Source organism: Myotis myotis, unplaced genomic scaffold (genome assembly GCF_014108235.1).
Source record: "Myotis myotis isolate mMyoMyo1 unplaced genomic scaffold, mMyoMyo1.p scaffold_m19_p_6, whole genome shotgun sequence".
Classification (NCBI taxonomy): Eukaryota; Metazoa; Chordata; class Mammalia; order Chiroptera; family Vespertilionidae; genus Myotis; species Myotis myotis.
The window spans coordinates 14646107-14665000 of NW_023416368.1; the positions used below are offsets into that span (position 1 = coordinate 14646107).

Here is an 18894-nt window from a genome sequence, read left to right on the forward strand (position 1 = left end):
CCCAGATCTCAGTTCCTCCCAAGTCCACTTCTATTTAGCTGAACATTCATGAATTCAAAAGTAATGTTAACAAAACACTTGGAGTAGATTGCAAGATATCTCTTGAATATAGGAACTGAACTCTTGGTAACTAGGGAAGAACACAAAGGTGACTAAGAAAGGGCTTACAGTAACTCAACGACCAATAAAAGGAGAAAAATTAAGCTTCTGCCTCCTGTTGCTCATTAAACCTCCTTCTAATGCATGGAGGATGATATCCTTGTACCTTCATACTTCTCTGAAGCAACTAAAGATGCCTGGGAATTCCTTCATAGGGTTTTGATAGATTGTCAGGTCTAAGAGACTAAAAGAAATATGGAACCGATATCACAAAATCAGATGATAGCCCTAGCTGGTTTGGCTCAGCGGTTAGAGCGTTGGCCTTCGGACTGAAGGGTCCTGGGTTTGATTCTGGTCAAGGGCACATGCCTAAGTTGTGGGATCAATCCCTAATAGGTGGCGTACAGGAGGCAGCCAATCAATGATTCTTATCATTGATGTTTCTATCTCTCCCTCTCCCTTCCTCTCTGAAATCAACAAAAATACTTTTTTTAAAAAAGCAGGTGATAAACTCCTCTCACTGTGACCATGTTTGGACTGTAAGACAAAAGGACATTCCTGTACCCCAGCCAGAAATCCACACCACCCTGCTTTTATCTCCATCTTCCCTGACCTGTTTCTTTCCTTTTCTCAAACCATTGTCTTCCTCTTCTTCAGTTGAAAAACAATCCTTTTTTTTTTTTTTTTTAACTTCACTGGAGCACTTTGTTCCTCTGTTCTAATATCTATTACCTTGCCTTTTCCCTGATTGCAATCAGTGAGCTGAAAATGGACAGAATCTGTCTCACAGGACAGATTGTACAGGCCCTTTATTCCACCTGGCAAGTTTACTACCTTTTCTATTCAACTTCCTTTCCAAAATGACTACTTTAAAAACCTCAACTCTTCAAATTTCAGATCTTCCAATTTACAACCTTGCTCTTGGCAGATAATATTATCTTATGTTTTTGCTAAGAAAGTAGGTCTCAAAGAGGAATTACCTCAACTTCAGACCTCTAAATCTACAGTTGTATCTGCACTTGTCCTCACTTCTTTTGCTTCTGTTGCAGTGTGGCAGTTTCCTTCTACCTGAAGTCAACCCGCATTTTCGTGCTCTGGCTCCTTTTCAGGAAGCTTTCTATAAATCCAGCATCCCTCTCTCTTTTTGTATTTTTAACCTCTTTTCCTTCTACTGGTTCATTCTCATCAATGATAGATATGGTATCTTGTTATACTTCCCTTTTACATTGTGTATTTCAAACAAATGTCTAAACTTGATACAGTCTATAACTATTTCAGAAAATTTGTTTAGTGACAGTTTCTCACTGATTTCATTCATTCATTTCACAAATACTGAGTGCATCCTATAGTGCTATGAGCATTTTGGTGTGTATTTCAAAATTTTTCTGTGCATCCAGTCACATACAAATTATAATCATTTACTGATATGTACATACTATATGTATAACATGTATTGTTACATGCTCTCATTACCTGACATTCCATTCATCCATTCAGCAACTATTAAGTACCTGCTTCAGCCAACATCATTCTAGGCTCTGAGACTATAATGGTGAATATACCAGACATGGTCTTTTTTCTTACAAAGCTTACATCAGTGATTCTCAACCAGTGTGCCACGCACACTGGTGTGCCGCAAGAATTTTTAAAACATTCAGTACTTCACTATTCAGTCAGGGGCACCGATCTCTTTTCCCTTAGATTGTCAAATTTAAAAAATGACAACATGCCCAGCCAGTGTTGCTCAGTGGTTGAGGATTGATCCATGAACCAGAAGGTTTGATTCCCAGTTAGGGCACATGCCAGGGTTGTGGGCTTAATTCCTAGTAGGGAACATGTAGGAGGCAGCCGATCAATGTTTCTTTCTCATTGATGTTTATCTCTCAATTCCTCTCCCTTCCTCTCTCAAATCAATAAAAACATTTTTAAAATGCCAATAGCCAACACAATTGCCATCCCGTGTGAATGAATCAAAACTATACCTTTTTTTGTGTGTCAGATCTGCAAAAAACACACTTATTGGTGTACCACAGAATTTTAGTAATTAGTGTATGTGTGGTGTGTCATAAGATGAAAAAAGTTGAAAATCGCTGGCTTACAGAAAATCCTTGTCAGATAATTCCACATCTTATCCTCGTGTTGGCATCCGTTAGTTGACTTTCCACAAATTTAAATGAGATTTTCCTAGTTGTCATACGGTGAGTACTTTTCTATTGTATCCTGACTATTTGGGGCATTATTACATTATAAGGCTCAAATCTTATTTAAATCTTCTGTTTCAAGAGTGCAGAATCTCAGAGGGAGGGTGAGTGGGTGGGAAGTAATCAACCAAAGACCTTGTATGCATATATGCATAACTCGTGGACACAGTAGGGTGGTGGAGGCCTGGGGTGGGCTGGAGGGGGTCAATGGGGGCAAAAAGGGGACATATGTAATAGTTTTAATAATAAAGATTTTTAAAAATAATTTTAAAAAATAAAAGCAAATAAAAATAAATCTGTTTGAGCAGACCTTCTCTGACACTATTGGTTAGGGAAGGGAGGTGTCACCTTGTAATTACCTGGTTGGGATAGAAGTCCAGGCTTCCCATTAAGCCTCCTTTGACACCCCATGTGGGCAGGAAAGGACACCAGTACTGTGCAGGGGCAGGAGGTCAGGTTCACCAGGCCTCCACTGATACCACCTTGGTTGAGAGGTAGAGGGGTGCCTTTTCACTGCTCCCCACTTGGCCTCCAATTGACATTATGGAAAGTGGCAAAGGCAGCTCATTACCACTGGGAGATGGTGAAGTTCTGGCTTCCCACTGGGCTGACATAGGTGAGGATGGGACTATGACTTCTGTATATGGCAATGTGTTGGTCTTAACACTCCCATGTTCAAAGGTTTACTAGGAGGACTCAAAGGACTCAGAATATAGTTGTATTCACAAATGAGATTTACAGCAAAAGGTTACAAAGCAAAATCTCCAAATGGAAAAGCTTCATGGCGTTAAGTCCAGAGGAAACCAGGCACATGATTCTAAGAGTTCTCTCCAGGGGAATCACCCAGGATACACTTAATTTTTCCATCAGTGAATTGTGATGACAGGTATGAAGTGTCATCTTCCAGGGAAGCTCATTGGAAACTTACTGCCCAAGGGTTTTGTTGCTGTTTTGTGGAAGGCTAGTCAGATAGGTACCCACTGCCTACCACCAGTTCCAGACTCCCAGAAGGAAAACAGGTATGCAGCATAAACCATGTCCTTTGCATGAACAGTGTAGGCACACTAAAACACTCATCATTTAGGAAAATCTATATATTAAAGGCTAATATGCTAAGTGTCCGACCATCTGACCGGTCGCTATGATGCACACTGACCACCAGGGGGCAGACACTCAACGCAGGAGCTGCTGTGACGCGCATTGGCCATTTACAGAGAAATGGCACCAAGGACCTGGCGCCCACAAAGCAACACTTGGCTTCCCCCAAGTGGACACAGGTCCCACCACCACCCCAGAGCGACACCCCACCAAATCGCAGCCACGCTGCCGAGACCCCATAGCACAAAATGGGGCCCAGAGCCCAGCCCAGAAATGGTCGCTGTGGGTGCCGGGTAATGACATCATGTAGCAACCCCTAACTTCCTCCCCCTAGCGACTAGCCTCCTTGGAGTTTCTTCACCCCAGGAACACGATTTGCTTTATAGCCAGGTGCAAACATTTTACACTTTAATCAAATGTCGGTGAAGCATTTTCCTGTGCCTCGTCTCATTTGATCCTCACAGAAGTCCTGGAATAGGTAGATGGGAGACTCGGTGGAATCCTGTTTTCATTAGCTGGAAAATGGAAATGTAGAAAGCTTAGAAACTTGACCCAACTGAAAAGAAGTAAGAAATGGTGGACGTTGAAAATGACTTAAGATTTTCTCACTGTGCAGAATGTAGTCAAACACTGCTGCAGTTAAATATTTTACCCTTTATTCTCCCTGTGTGATCTACAATAATAATCTGCTTCGTGTTGATATTTACGGCTGTGTTGCTGACAATTACCTGAAAGAGAAGTTGGGATGTTTCACTGGGCTGGAAAAAGTTTAGCTACATCAGAAAGCAGGTCTAAACAAGCAAATTTATTATATATATATATATGTGTATATATATATATATATATATATATATATATATATATATGGCTAAGTTGATTCACGCATGTGCAATACATATAAAGCTCTCACTGGTGCCAATCACACGTGTGTGTTTTGATCTGTCATTGTCGATCATGAAGTTGGTTGACACTTATAGAGAAAGGGCGAGTAGCGATATTAAAATATTTCTAATTAATTTCATTTCAATGTGCACGAATCCATGCACCGGGCCACTAGTGTAATATATCAGTGTAGGGCACTGTTTATCGGAGAGGTTCCCAGATGCCAACCTTGCAAGCAGGACTTGTATGGACAGCAGGCCCAGGACTCCCATGTTAAGTCTTCTACACATGTGGCTATTAACTGAGTGTTTTCTCCCTTGCTAGGCTACACCTTTCCTGATCCTTTGTCTAGAGAGAACAGGCTTTGGCGGAGGGGGGGGGGGGGGGGGGGCGGGGGAGGCGGGGGGGTGCTGCTTTCTCTGTCTCTACCCGCTGATGTTTCTGGCTGCCTACATCTTCAGTACCCACTCTGAGAAATTTGAAGCAAAAAGAAAACTCGAGTAACTAACCAATCTGCCTTCTCTCCCCCTTTCAGAATCATCTTATATTGGTTTTATAATACTATGAAGGGTATTTAGCTATATTTAACACAAGGAATGGGGAGAAGTGCAACTATTCCGTGTTCTCCCATAATAGGAAGTCTGTATTATTTTTACAATTAAGAATAAAGTGATTTAAATTTTTCTATTTTGAAAACAAAACATGAATATGACATAGGATTAATTTTTTATTGGATTAGAACACGACATGAGATCTGTTAAAAAATAGTTTAAGTGTACAATACAGTATTGTTAAGTATAGGCACAAAGTTGCACACTAGATCTTTGGAACTTAATTTTAAGCCTGAAAATAGCAAGCTTAATTTAAACATAGGATCTAAAAATTACCGGCAAGAGGAAAAAATGACTACTTATTCTAATAGTAAAGTTCATTTCTCCCAATAATAAAAATATTATAGAAAATTGATTTTACCTTTTTATGTAGTAAGTAGAGTGAAAATTTCAAACAATATAAATTACAGGTGGCAAAAGATCCATATTCATTTAATTTTGCCATCATTTTATGGGGAAATATCGAGAAAAGAGGGGGAAATTTCCTGTAATACAGAACTAAAACAGGCCCCCATATATGGCCCGGCAGCAGTCTCCCATGCACAGTGTTAACGGTAAAACCTGTACTGCTTGTTTATATCCAAAGTCATGTGCTTAGGAGATAATATCTTCTCAGTCATGGGAGAAGTAATTACAAATGTCCCTACCCACAAATTCTAGACTAAAGAACTATTTCTGAGATGAAATTTTAGTATAATATATTGCTGCCTAATCAACACTCAATTTGAAATCTTAAACAAGAACATCAAATTGTAATTATGTTGCAGTATTTCACATTATGAGGGCAATTTTCGTTTATTTGTTTTTTTATATCCACAGTGACTCATAAGTGGATAAATTAATATCTCCCATGCTTCCATAAATAATTAATGAAATGTCTAGACTGTTATAATCTAAACAAATACAACATGACAAAGCAAGCTTTGATCACCAAGAGGCTATCTGTAAGGAATAGGCTAGCATTGTTTTATGTATTATACATCACATCATCAGGAAACATTTCTTTACCAATGTGTTTATGTCCATAGAGCATTAGTCAGGGTTCTGGAAGCAGCCTTGCTGAAAATTATCTTCCTGACCTTAAGGTAACCAGTTTCCCCTGAGCTCAATCCTTAATCAAAATGAATTTATTGAATAACTAAAGATTTTTTTAATTCTGTATTTCAGAGTCTAGGGTTTAATTCAGTAGTTCTTCAACAACATTCTATGGGCCTGTGCTAGATGATGACATAGTTTCCATCAATCTTCCACTTGCAAAATGGGAAGTATAAGGACCATATAGTATCTATATATATAAAAGCCTAAGTGACCATTAACGCTGAATGACTGGAATGACCTGAACGACCTGAATGACCTAAACGACCAGTCGCTATGACACACACTGAGCAGGCAGGCAGGTGAGCGGTTAGGGGTGGGCAGGCAGGCGAGTGGTTAGGGGTGGGCAGGCAGGCAGGCAGGCTGGCAGGCAAGCAGTTAGGGGCTAGTGGTCCCGGATTGCAAGAGGGATGTCTGACTGCCAGATGTGTCTGACTGCAGGGGTCGAGCCTAAACCAGCAATCGGACACCCACCGAGGGGTCCCGGATTGTGAGAGGGCACAGGCCAGGCTGAGGGACCCCCCCCCCCCGTGCAAAAATTCCATGTTCTGGGCCTCTAGTGTTGTTCATAAAGCCAAATAGAAGGACTGTGTTTTCTTTTTATTGATAGCTATGATTACTTCTTACCTAGAATTTCCAGAGCCTCATTATTCATACTGAAATAAACTCATAATTTTCATTTAGTATTTAGAATTTCATTGATAACATTAAAGTGGTACATTTTTTCCTTCATGCTGAGTAAATATTACCTCAAGTGATTTGTGTTGAAATATTATTTCTGGTTTTAAATAACAGAAACTTAATGAGGCTGGCTTGAGCCAAAAAAGGTGGAAAGGAAGAGGCAGTATTGGAGGGCACAGTACCTGACATAGAGTACTAGTTGAATGTTCTTGAACCAGAAACCAAGGCTTTTAACAATAAATTCACAAATTTTATCCCTAGAGTACTGCCATTAATATGCCTTTGACTCCCAGTCTCTGTGTCACTTAGCTCCAAATCCCAAAATTCTGGGATCAAATCTTAATTTGTCTAACTTAGGTCATATGTCTCTCTCTGGATCATCCAACTCTTCCAAGGGCATGAGGTTTTGCCTAAGCCTGTCCCTGTCTCCTAGGGACAGTTCTCAGGGAAGAAGACCTCCCTGTAGGTCACACAGCCTCTCCTGAAGTGTTCTATACTGGTAATTAATGGTGTTCTCTTCCTGACAGGTTTCGATATTACTGATTTTTTTCCTTAACATTTTAGTTAATTCAGTACTCATTTATACACTCTATTCCTTAATGGCAGTCACATTTTATCAGTAAGCTAATCATTTTCTTCTTCTCCATCTATATCTCAGTTCTTTGGATGAACATTAATTTAATTTTTAAAATATGTTTTTATTGATTTTAGAAAGAGAGGAAGGGAGTAGAGAGAGAGGGGAGAAGAGAGAGAGAGGGAAACATCCATGTCAGAGAGAAACATCAATCGGTTGCCTCCACCCGCACCTCAACTGGAGACTGAACCTGAAACCTGATTGCAATGCGGGTACAGGGCTCAGCGCCCTGTAATACAGAGGTAAGCAGGAGAGGACAGGGTGTGGATCTGAGAGCTACTAGGCCAACAACAGGTACGAAACATCTCCCAGGTCTGGCCCTAATTCACCTTCCTCTTTTCATTTCCACCACTTCCTGTCCACTCCTACTGTTATCTCCAGCCATCTCAGATTATCAGATATTTTCAGGCTATGCCATGCGCATTCACAGTTTCTAGCCCTTTGTTCAGACCATATCCTCAGCTTGGAATGCTTTCTTATCTTCTCTGAAGTCACACATCCTTCAGATATCACTTTATGTCCTCATCCTTGAAGCATTTCTCCCCAAACATCTTAATATTGAGGTTTCTCGAATGCTGTCCTTCATCCTCTTTTTATCTTGTATTACTTGGCTATTTTAGTGGGTGATTTTATGTATCCCCATGACTTTCAACTTCCACTTAAGTAGTGATGATTCACAAATTTGTCTTTCCTAAACTCCAGACCAATATATATAGTTCCTGACTAGACATTTCCACTTGCCTGTTCTTTAATGCCTCAGACTCTAAAACCTAACTTCATCACCGACCACACTCCCCCTCCCAGGATAATCCTCCTGTATTTTACTCAGTTGCTCATAGCCAATCATTAGAAATCCCCAGTTCTCCTTTCCTCTCTGATCCCTTCCCCAATTAGTCATCCTGAGTCCTGTCAGATGCCACCTCATTTACAACTCTAAAAGATGCACTCTAAAAATTTGGCAGCATATGTTAAAAGTCTTACAGATATGTTGTAGGTTGAATTGTGTCCCCCCAAATTCACATGCGGGAGTCCTAATGCCTAGAATGTCAGAATGTCACCTTATTTGGAAATAGAGTCATTATAACTGAGGTCATACTGGAGTAGGGTGGACCCCTAATCCATTATGACCAGTGTCCTTATAAAAAGGGGCAATTTGGGCGTAGGAACACAGGAGAAAGCCATGCGAAGATTAAGACATAGGAGTGACACAGCAGACACCAAGGAATGCTAAAGATTGCCAGCAAACTACCAGACGCTAGGAGAGAGGAACTGACCAGATTCTCCCGCAGAGCCCCTAGAAGTCGTCAACCTGCCAACAGCTTGACCTTGGATTTCTGGCCTCCAGAACTGTAAGACAGTAAGTTTCTGTACTTGTGTAAGCCAGCCACTTTGTTTTAGCAGCCCTAGAAAACAAATATATGTACTCTTTAACCAGAATTTTCACACCTAGTCATTAATCCTACAGAAATAATTGTACAAGTGAACAAAAGAGTTCATATAGGGATGTTGACAACACTGGCATTTATAATTATACTAGAGGCCCAGTGCATGAAATTGGTACATGGGGAGGGGGGTCCCTCAGCCGGCCTGCACCCTCTCACAATCCAAGACTCCTCGGGGGGTGTCTGACTGCCAATTTAGGCCCAATCCCTGCAGTTGGACATCTGGCAGTCGGATATCCCTCTTGCAATCTGGGACCGCTCTCCTGCCTGCCTGCCTGCCTGCCTGCTTGCCCCTAACCACTCACCTGCCTGCCTGCTCAGTGTGCATAATAGCAAGCGGTTGTTTTTGTTGCTCCAGTCGTTCTGCTGTAACAGTTGCTTAGGTTTTTTATATATATAGATAAGAGAAACAACATTAAATGTTTTACAGTGGAAGATAAAATTCATAAATTATGGTATATCCAAATAGTGGAATGTCATGTAGCTTTAAAAATATGTTTGTATAGTACAGTGATGGTGAACCTATGACACGTGTCAGAGGTGACACGTGAACTCATTTTTTTGGTTGATTTTTCTTTGTTAAATGGCATTTAAATATATAAAATAAATATCAAAAATATAAGTCTGTTTTACTATGGTTGCAAATATCAAAAAATTTCTATATGTGACATAGCACCAGAGTTAAGTTAGGGTTTTTCAAAATGCTGACACACCGAGCTCAAAAGGTTCGCCATCACTGGTATAGTAGGAAGAGAAAGACGTTCACAATATAGTTAAGTTGCTTTCAAAGAGGTTACAAAGTAATACACTATGATGACTGACCCCATCCCGAAGCTATCTATTGGCTTATCAGCATAAATTCAGGTAAGGTGAAAAGGGGCTTGTTACTCCTATCAGGAAAATCCTAGGGTTTTAAAAGCTCTGTACTGGAAATCAGGAACAACGACCAAATGTATGTTGTCCCAAAAAATGTATAAATTATTAATAATTATTAATTCCAAAGGGTTTAATCTGAAAAGAATTGAGCTATCAATAATGTATGGTATACATTTTTGGGAGGACACTATATATATATATATATATATATATATATATATATATATATATATATATAGTAGCACACATTGGGTGTCAGAAGGCCCCAGAGAGTTTTCCATAGCTCAGCATGGTGCAGGGGCAGCAGAATGGATTGCCCCATCCTATCTCTTGGAAGGTCTCACAGCCACCAGACTAGAGCAGAAGGGATTAGCACCTCCCATGATGACGTCTTTGCTCAGCAATACTGACAGCAACACCTCCCTCCAAAGAAACCTTTCCCAAATCCTTTCTCTGCTCCCGTTTTGCACCATTTGGTGACCTCATCTGCCCACAGGGCTCCAGGAGTCTTGGAACTAGTGTGCTCACATTCCTTTCGCCAATTATGCCCATGGGAGAGTCTGTGTCACCTTCATGCTGGCATCTGAATTTACTGTTTTGGTACCTCACTTGACACTGAGGCAGAAAATGTCCCACGTCAACTTCCCCTGAAATGTGTATATAAAATGTGTGCTCGTTCTGCCCCTCTTTGCCTCATCCTTGACTCACCTAGCTGACTCCTATCAATGTTTCAACACTTAGAATGCTTCTGCCTTCCGTCCATCCCATGACCCCACAGAATGGGTTAATTCCTACCATTTGTATTTCCATGGCAAACTTGGCCCACCTTAATCATAACTAATCCATTCCACTTTGTATCAAAACCACTTATGTGTCTATCCCCAATCCTACGGGATTGGAAGTTCTTGGGGACAGGAACTCTTGGAATTTACTGTTAACATATTCAAAGACTAACAGAAAATTTAAATTAACACTAGCAACAGCATAAAAACATAAAATATCTAGTAATTAATGTAATAAAATACATGCAAGACCTCTATGTCAAAAATGAAATGTCTCAATAAGACCTTGAGGAACTCAACAAGCTAAAATTCCAAATTTAATTCCAAAATTGATAAGGAAATGCAATGAGCCAAGATCCTTTTGGAGAAAATAAAACAAAGACAAAGAATTGGGAGAACTTGCTTTACCACATATGGGGACTTCTTATTTAGCTAGAGTAATTGAAAGAGTTTGGTATCGGCACAGGATAGACAGTCAAACCTGTGTAATATTATAGTGAGTTCAAGAAACAGATCTAGCCCTAACTGGTTTGGCTCAGTGGATAGAGCGTTGGCCTGCGGACTGAAGGGTTCCAGGTTCGATTCCGGTCAAGGGCATATACCTGGTTGCGGGCACATCCCCAGTGGGGAGTGTGTGGGAGGCAGCTGATCAATGTTTCTCTCTCATCAATGTTTCTACCTCTCTATCCCTCTCCCTTCCTCTCTGTAAAAAAATCAATAAAATATGTTTTTTATTAAAAAAAAAAAGAAACAGATCTACACAGATATGCACACTGGATTCAAGACACAATGGCTTTGTAAAGCACAGGAGAAACAGGCTTGAAAGAATCATTACATATAAAAACATTAAATTTCAATTTATGTTTATTATTTAGAGAATGAAAAGAGAAGCTCCAGAGCAACAGAAGGTGTTTGCAGTATATATGATTGACAAGGGACTTGCTTTCAGAATATACAAAGGATTAGAAAACAAAAAGCAAAAGACAAACAACCCAGGAGAAAATTGGGGAGGAGACTTAGACAATTCACAAAAGAGGAAGTCCAAAAGTCTAATAAACACGAAAAGATACTCAGCCTCCTTAGCCATTACAAAAATGCAAATTAAAAACTTCACTAGAGCCCTAGCTGGTTTGGCTCAGTGGATAGAGCGTTGGCCCGCTGACTGAAGTGTCTCAGGTTTGATTCGGGTCAAGGTCAAATACCTCTGTTGCAGGCTCCATCCCTGGCCCTGGTTGGGACCCATCGGGGAGGCAACCAATTGATGTGTTTTTCTCACATTGATGTTTCTCTCTCTCTGTCTCCCCCTCTCTCTAAAAATCAATGGAAAGATATCCTCAAGTAGGATTAACAAAACAAAACAACCCCCAGTAGAATGGCTACAATGAAAAAGATGGCAATACTAATGGTAGGCTAGAATATAGAGCAATAGAAACTCTGACCAATTGCTGTTGAGGGTGCGCATTGGTGCATACACCTTGGAAGACAGCTGGAGTTATCTAAGGAAGTTGAATCTAACAGACGCTGTGGCCCAGCATTTATCCTCAAGAGAAATGTTTGCACTGGAGCACCAGGAGACAAGTTCCCAAATGCTGAGAGCAGCATAATTTGTAGCAGTCTCAGGCTGGAATTTAGGGGTTCATTAACCCAAATGTTCATTAACAGCAGAATGAATACAAAAAATAATGTTATATTCAGATGAGGTCATTAAGTTTGGAATTTTAATGAAAATGAATGAAACTGCAGGTCTACACAAGAACATAATTGAATCTCAAACACAATGTTAAGCTAGTCACCAAGAATGCACACTATATGATTCCATTTATACACAAATCAAGAACAGGCAAAACTAAACTACCATATGTAGGGACTCAGGTGGTCATGCAGAGAAAAGGAAGTTACTATATTAAAGTTAGGTTAGACATTTGTGAGAAGAGTGTGTATGCATGTGTGTGTGGGGACTTCTGGGGTGTTAGCAAGCTTCTATTTCTAGATAGTGGTTAAATGGGTTTTTAAAATAACAATTTGTTAAGTTGTACAATTTTGTTTCTATGCACCTACCATCATTTTTTTAGTTACTCCCTTATCTTCATAGCAGCATATTACACTGACTAGCAAATTAAAAGAATTGATGCCTAGGAACTCTTTTAATTGCAAATAATAGAAAACATAACCGAAACTGGCTTAAGCAAAAAAAGTAATTTCTAAAAAAGAAAGAAAGAAAGAAAGAAAGAAAGAAAGAAAGAAAGAAAGAAAGAAAGAAAGAAAGAAAGAAAGAAAGCAAGCTAAAAAAAAAAAAAGGTAATTTCTTAGCTGATATAATTACAGAATGGGGGGTGGACATGCTGGTTTCAGATGGGGCTTTGATTAGGGCTCATACACTGCGGTTCTTTCTTTGTGTTGGGTTCTTTTACATGTTTTGGCATATTTTTAAGTTGGCTGTTCCCTTTTGGATCTAAGATGGCAGCCTATAGTCCCCGAATTTACAGGATTCCTTATTCAGGTCTAGCAGGAAAGAGAAACTTTGCTGTCCCTCATAGTTCAGCCAAAAGCCCTGGTGTTGAGCCTTGCTCTGATCGTTAAGGCTTGACCTGGGTCATGGGGTTTTCCCTGGACTCATCACTGTGAGAAATAGGAAAAAGTCACTGATGCATCCATGATCAATTACCAATAGACTACATAGCTAGAACATTCAAGGTGATATTGGGGAGGCAACTTAACACATGTCTATGATAATCAATATCCATTCTATCATGTTGAATATCATGCTTAAAAAGCAACACATAATTTTGTGTTATTGCCCATTTCAGGCTTAATCAGAATCAAGACAAAGAAAATAGCTGGGTAGAATGGAGGTACACCAGTTGATCTTAAATTTGAAAACAACAACAGTACTTTTTTTTTTCTTCTCCCTGCTGATGTTAGAGACTCAAAACAGACAGAAGCATGCAAGTTGATTGAAAGCAAAGCTGGCTTATAAGATGTAACCACTTGTTTCGATCTTGGTTGGAAAAAATTTTTATCAGTAAAAGATAATTCAGGGAGAATTGCGAAAATTTGAATATTGGTTGGACAGTAAAAGATTTAGAGAATTATAATTCATTTTCTTAGGTGTGGTAATGTTATTTGGCAATACTGAAGAAATCTCTTATTTTTAGAAGAGGAAGACTAAAATATTTAGGGGTGCATGGTGTTGTCTGTGGCTTACTCTCAAATAGCTTACCAAACCATACACATACATAAAGCAAATATTCAAAACCTTAACTATTGTTGGTGAGTATATGAGTGATGACTGTAATATTCTTTTAAATCTTCTGTAAATTTTAAACTCTTCCAAATGAAAAGTTGGGGAAATAAAAACTGTTTGGGGGGGATTTGAAAAATCCAAACCAAATAAAAACTGATTTGTTTCTATGTTTTTTTCCTCCTATAGACTTGAGTATTCATTCCACAGAAGGTAGAAAAAGATGAATTTATTTTGTATTGACACGCAACAACTGAGCCACACAGGTCAGGCAGCAGCTCTTATTGTTAATAGAGAGTTATAATTGTATCTCTATCTGACTTTACTACAGAATAAATGTTGCCAACCAAATATCAAAGACAGAAGGAAGGGAACTAATAACATGTATTGAGGGTGTACTTTGTACTAGGAATATTAACATACGTTTCATTTAATTTTCATTATAATCTGTGAAGTACATATTACCATTATTCCTGTTTCACAGAAGACAAATGGAGGTGTTTATAAATTATGTCCACTTGATACAGGGTCCCACATCTAACAAGGGGCCATCTGAATCTAAGGATAAATCTCCCCTCATACACTGCTGATGGGAATGTAAAATGGAGCAGCCACTTTGGAAAAGTCTGGCATGACTGTATAGTTTTCCTCTTGAAATTGGCCTTCTGCCGAAACCGGTTTGGCTCAGTGGATAGAGCGTCGGCCTGCGGACTGAGAGGTCCCAGGTTCGATTCCGGTCAAGGGCATGTACCTGGGTTGCGGGCACATCCCCAGTGGGAGATGTGCGGGAGGCAGCTGATCGATGTTTCTCTCTCATCGATGTTTCTAACTATCTCTCTCCCTTTCTCTCTGTGAAAAATCAATAAAATATATTAAAAAAAAAAAAGAAATTGGCCTTCAAAATCAAACCATGGGGGTAGCTAGATTTAATATATCATTTAAACTTTTCTATTCAATAAAATTAACTACTTTTGAATTGGATAGGGAAAACCTCAAAGTACCCAGAAAATATTAAGAACTCATTAAGAAAAGGAGTGAATAAATGAGTACATGAACATTCTCCTTTCTCTACGTTTTCAATGTTGACTAGCCAAGTTCTTTGGATTTGGGTCCCGTTTTGTGAAACCTATTATATGAGATCTTCTCTCTGGATCTAGAAGGTAAAGCATAACAAACTGACCATCAGTTATCTGAAGATATTCAACAAAGGACTATTTCTATGTGATTACTAGCAATAGTCGGTTTTATAAGGGATTCAGAGACCAGCCTTTTAGAATGGCTAGAGCTGTAACTACATATGCACTCTTCCAAACTTTGTGCTGCCTTCATCCTCAATGTTAAATACATTTAGTGAACAGGAAAATAACCTTTATAATCCTGAATGACTTGCCATTCCAGTCATAAACACTCTACTCCTTTCTAGCAACCGAAGCTAATTCCTTTTATGACCAAGCTGTGGCATTTGGGTAATTCCTTAAACTTGGTACCAGGCACTTACCCTAAATTTTGCGCCTGACCTTTCCTTATTTCGGTGGGTTTGGGTGCCTCTAAAAAGTACTCTGCACTGTGATTGCTGTCTTTCATTTGAGTGGTCCTCTCTACTGCTCCTTGCCTGTTCTTTTTTCTACGGGTTTCTTTTTCTTTTGATTTGGTTACCTGCTTCTGGCAATGTGGAGCTTTCCCAAAACTGGATCTGCAGCAATGTAATAGCAGTAACCCTTTCATTACCACAGTAATTTTCTTCACTTGTTTTGAACTTCAGCATTTATTGGCAGCTGCTATAAAATTCAAAGGCGAAAAAAGACATGTGGCTTTTTTCTACTTTTAGAAGTCCAGAGTAGTTACAGTCAGGGTTATAGGGCTTTGAAGCCATTTTTTTCCCCCAGATTTATTACCATTTTATTTTATTTTAAATTTATCTTTATTGTTGAAAGTATTACAGTTGTCCCTCCCTTATTTCCCCCATTGACCCCCTCCACCCTTCTCCTGCCTTCCCCCCAGGCCTTCACTGTAATATTGTCTGTGTCCATGGGTTATGAATACATGCATATACAGTATATTCTTTGGTTAATCTCTTAACCGCCCCCCCCCCCTCCAACCCCCTCTGGAGCTGAGGTAGGCCTTTCCTCCATTTGAACAAAACACACCACCTGGTAACAAAACTAAGGTATTATTTTCAAGATTTCTGCAATTCACCCTAGAGGAGTAAATAAAACTAGTTAGAATTTAGCATTATGTAGATTTTGACTTTTTTGTAATGTCTGTGGTCTTTTATTTTCTTGAATGAGTCAGTAATAAAGTTGTTCAAACGGGGAGGAAACCAAGGGATAAGACCTTGCTATCTTGGGCCATTTCCTATTCCAGTCATTCGTCATGTGGTCTCTGTAATTTCATACTTACCAGGCTATATAAAGAGACTCATAAAACGGCCTCCCTGGGATGTAGCCGGCTTAATGATTATTCTAAAGTAGTTTAAGGCACCCGGATGAAAGGTGGCTGTAGTTATGAACACAATTCCCAGAAAATTTAAAAACTTGATTTCTATAGAAATCAAACTCGATGAAGGGGGAAGTTACTCTGAATTTGGTTGACTGATACCTCTAGTAATTACATTTTTTAAGTTGTAGAGCTTCCTTTTACAATTTTAGCAAGACACAAAAAAAATTGCTCAGAATTGGGGGTTTAGCATTTAACCCCCAGAGGCCAGAGAGCTGAATTTCCGAGGGCCCCCAACACAGAAATCTTGATTGAAACACATTAACTTATCTTGTAACATGCAGAAGTTGAGGCTTCACAATTTCTGGACGATCCAGTATAGTTGCAACATTTTACCTACGGATATATATTTATGTAATAGGCACTGACAACATCAAAGGCTATACTGGTTTCTAATAGCAACCTAACAGTCCTGCCAAAGCAGGGAAGACTAACGACATCCTAGATGCATTCTGTGCATACACAACGTGCTGCAGGCTTTGTATTGTGGGGAAGTGGGCACAGTTTCTGCCCTAAAAACTGTGTTGACATCTAAATTAGGACAGTAATGCTGGTCAGTGCTAGAGATTCCAGCAGAACTTCGACCTTGGGGAGGGTGTGTGTGTGTACTCAGATCTGTTTTGAACCTTAGACCAAAAGACAAAACAAACACACAAAATAACCACTTAATTTAATATTACGGTAATATTCTTTGAGCAAATTCTTTAAATCGAGGGGTCGGAATTTTTCAGTTAAGGATACTCACTCCGTGAACAGCTCCAATTCATTTATTCATTCACCCACTCAACACCCGTTCGGCGCTGGGCACCGCGGAGTCGTCCCAGACGTGGTCCCTAACACCGAGGCGATGACAGTCTAGCCCAGTCACTGAGGGACTTAGAACACATTCTGGCATCATTGCTACTGCGTTTGCACCCGGTGAGGATCGGCCACTCCAACTCCCCCACGTGGTCCCGGCAGGTGAATGTGGGTGTGAGCGCGTGAGTGGGGAGTGTGAGCGCACGTGTGTCAGAATGGCGCGTGTCACAGTGCGCGGGCAGGAGGCGGCGTGGTACGCGTTTTCATAACCGCCGGAACCTGGCTGGGCCGGCCGCAGTGGGCTAGTCTCTCCCACCCACGTCCCGGAGGCGGCGCGGGAACCCCCGGACCCGCGCGATTGTGAGTGAGCGCGGGCGCGCGCGCGGGGGCAGGGGGGGAGGGGCGCGCCGCGCTGGCGGCGCCGCGCGCAGGCGCAGAGCGGGGAGCGGAGAGCGGACCGCGGCCGCCGCAGATGCCCGGGGGCGGAGCAGAGAGAGCACTGGAGGCCATGGCCGCCGCCGGCTGCTGATGGGCTCTGCCGGCGAGCGCACGCTGCCGCGGACGATGGTGACCGTACGCGTCGGGCCGTTGCCGCCGCCGCTGCCGCCGCCTCCCGAGACACAGCAACCAAGGCCCGGCGCGGAGGAGCCGCCGCTGTGAACCTCGCCGCCCCGGCCCCCGCCGCCGCCGCTCGAGGAGAACGGGAGGGCGGGCGAGAGAGCCAGGCATTTGCGGAGTCTCCAGCCCTCGGCGGCGCCGCCTCGCAGGCGGGGACGCTGCAGCCCGAGGTGACCGCACCGGCCGGCCCCTTCCCATCCGGTGCCCCCCATCCGCTGCCGGCATCCTCCCTTCCCTTCTCTCCCTTCCCCCATTCCGTCGCCGCGCCTGCCCTTTCTCTGCCTGCGCCCCTTCTCCCATTCTGCTCTCTCCTCTCCGGCGGCGTCCGCGTCCCTTCTTCTTCGGCGGCTCCTACTCCCTCGCCAGCCCCTCCCGCGGTCCTCCTGGCCCCTCACCGGCCCTTCCCTCCCGGAGCCCCGCACCGGGCCCCTTCCCGCGCCGGGTCGGCCGCCCCCCCACCTCCCCGCCCTCCTGGAGCCATCCCTCGCCTCCCCCGTCATTCCTAAGGTACCCTCACTCTGCGCTTTCCCCATCGCCTCCGCAGCATCCCGTTTCAAGGCCTTTTGTAAGCCCCTTTCCTAGTTGCCCCCTTTCTCTAGTTCCTACTTCCAACTTTCCCTCTTTGGCGTCTTTGTCCACTTTGCGTCCAGGCTTGCCCCCCTCTTTCCTCTCGCCTTACCCATCTCCGGTCTGCGCAGCCCCAAACAGCCTCCTCCTCTCTTGCGCTTCGAGGTGGTTTGGGGGTTGCAGAAAGGCCTGCCAAGCCATTCTTCGAATGGGGACCTATTTGCTGTGCATCCCGTCTGTGAGTCCTTTTTTACAGTAAGAGCACTCCTCGACCCTTTCCTTTTTGTCCCTATCGCTTCCTCCTCCTCGTTTGCCATTCCTTCTGCACCCCCCCCCCCCCACCTCCGCCCCGCGCAGTTCTGTTTTTCCCACCCAGGGACCCCGAGACCCAGGCCCTTTAAGGAACGAGATCCCTTCCCGTTCGGGGATGAAGAACTTCCCCCGCATCTTTCTTTAGAACCTTTCTGGTGTTTGGCGCGGAGGAGCCAGCACCCTTTGCTAGACAAGGAGGGGAGCCCCCCTGGCACGGGCCTCTCTCCTGGCAGAGTTTTTGTGAACGTAATCCCCTGCCCCGCGGCGGCAGCGGCCCCGCTGCTGCTGCTGCTGCTTGCGCTGCTGCTTGCGCTGCCGCCTGCTTTGCAGCGAGCTGAGTTGGGGTTACTATAGTTCAAAGGCGTCTGAGATCCGCAGGCGTGGCGGTGGGGGAGGAGATGCGGGGACGAGGAAGGGGGCTTTGCAGTGTGAAGGCATCAAAGATTAATGGATGGCTTTGC

The 18894-nt window shown here is 42.4% G+C and overlaps 1 protein-coding gene across 5 annotated transcripts in view; it reads left to right on the top strand.

Annotated features, from left to right (window-relative positions):
• The first annotated feature begins 8337 nt into the window (after nt 1–8337).
• RNF145 (ring finger protein 145) overlaps nt 8338–18894 on the top strand; it is a 58226-nt gene continuing 47669 nt past the window's right edge. For 2 of the 5 annotated variants that reach the window (XM_036311832.1, XM_036311831.1), the window contains exon 1: nt 17432–17724. The gene's annotated coding sequence lies outside the window, so the exon portion shown is untranslated. Of the gene's footprint in view, nt 8659–17152; nt 17297–17429; nt 17725–18894 lie in introns of those variants that run through there. The other 3 variants (XM_036311833.1, XM_036311834.1, XM_036311835.1) reach the window with 3 other exon arrangements.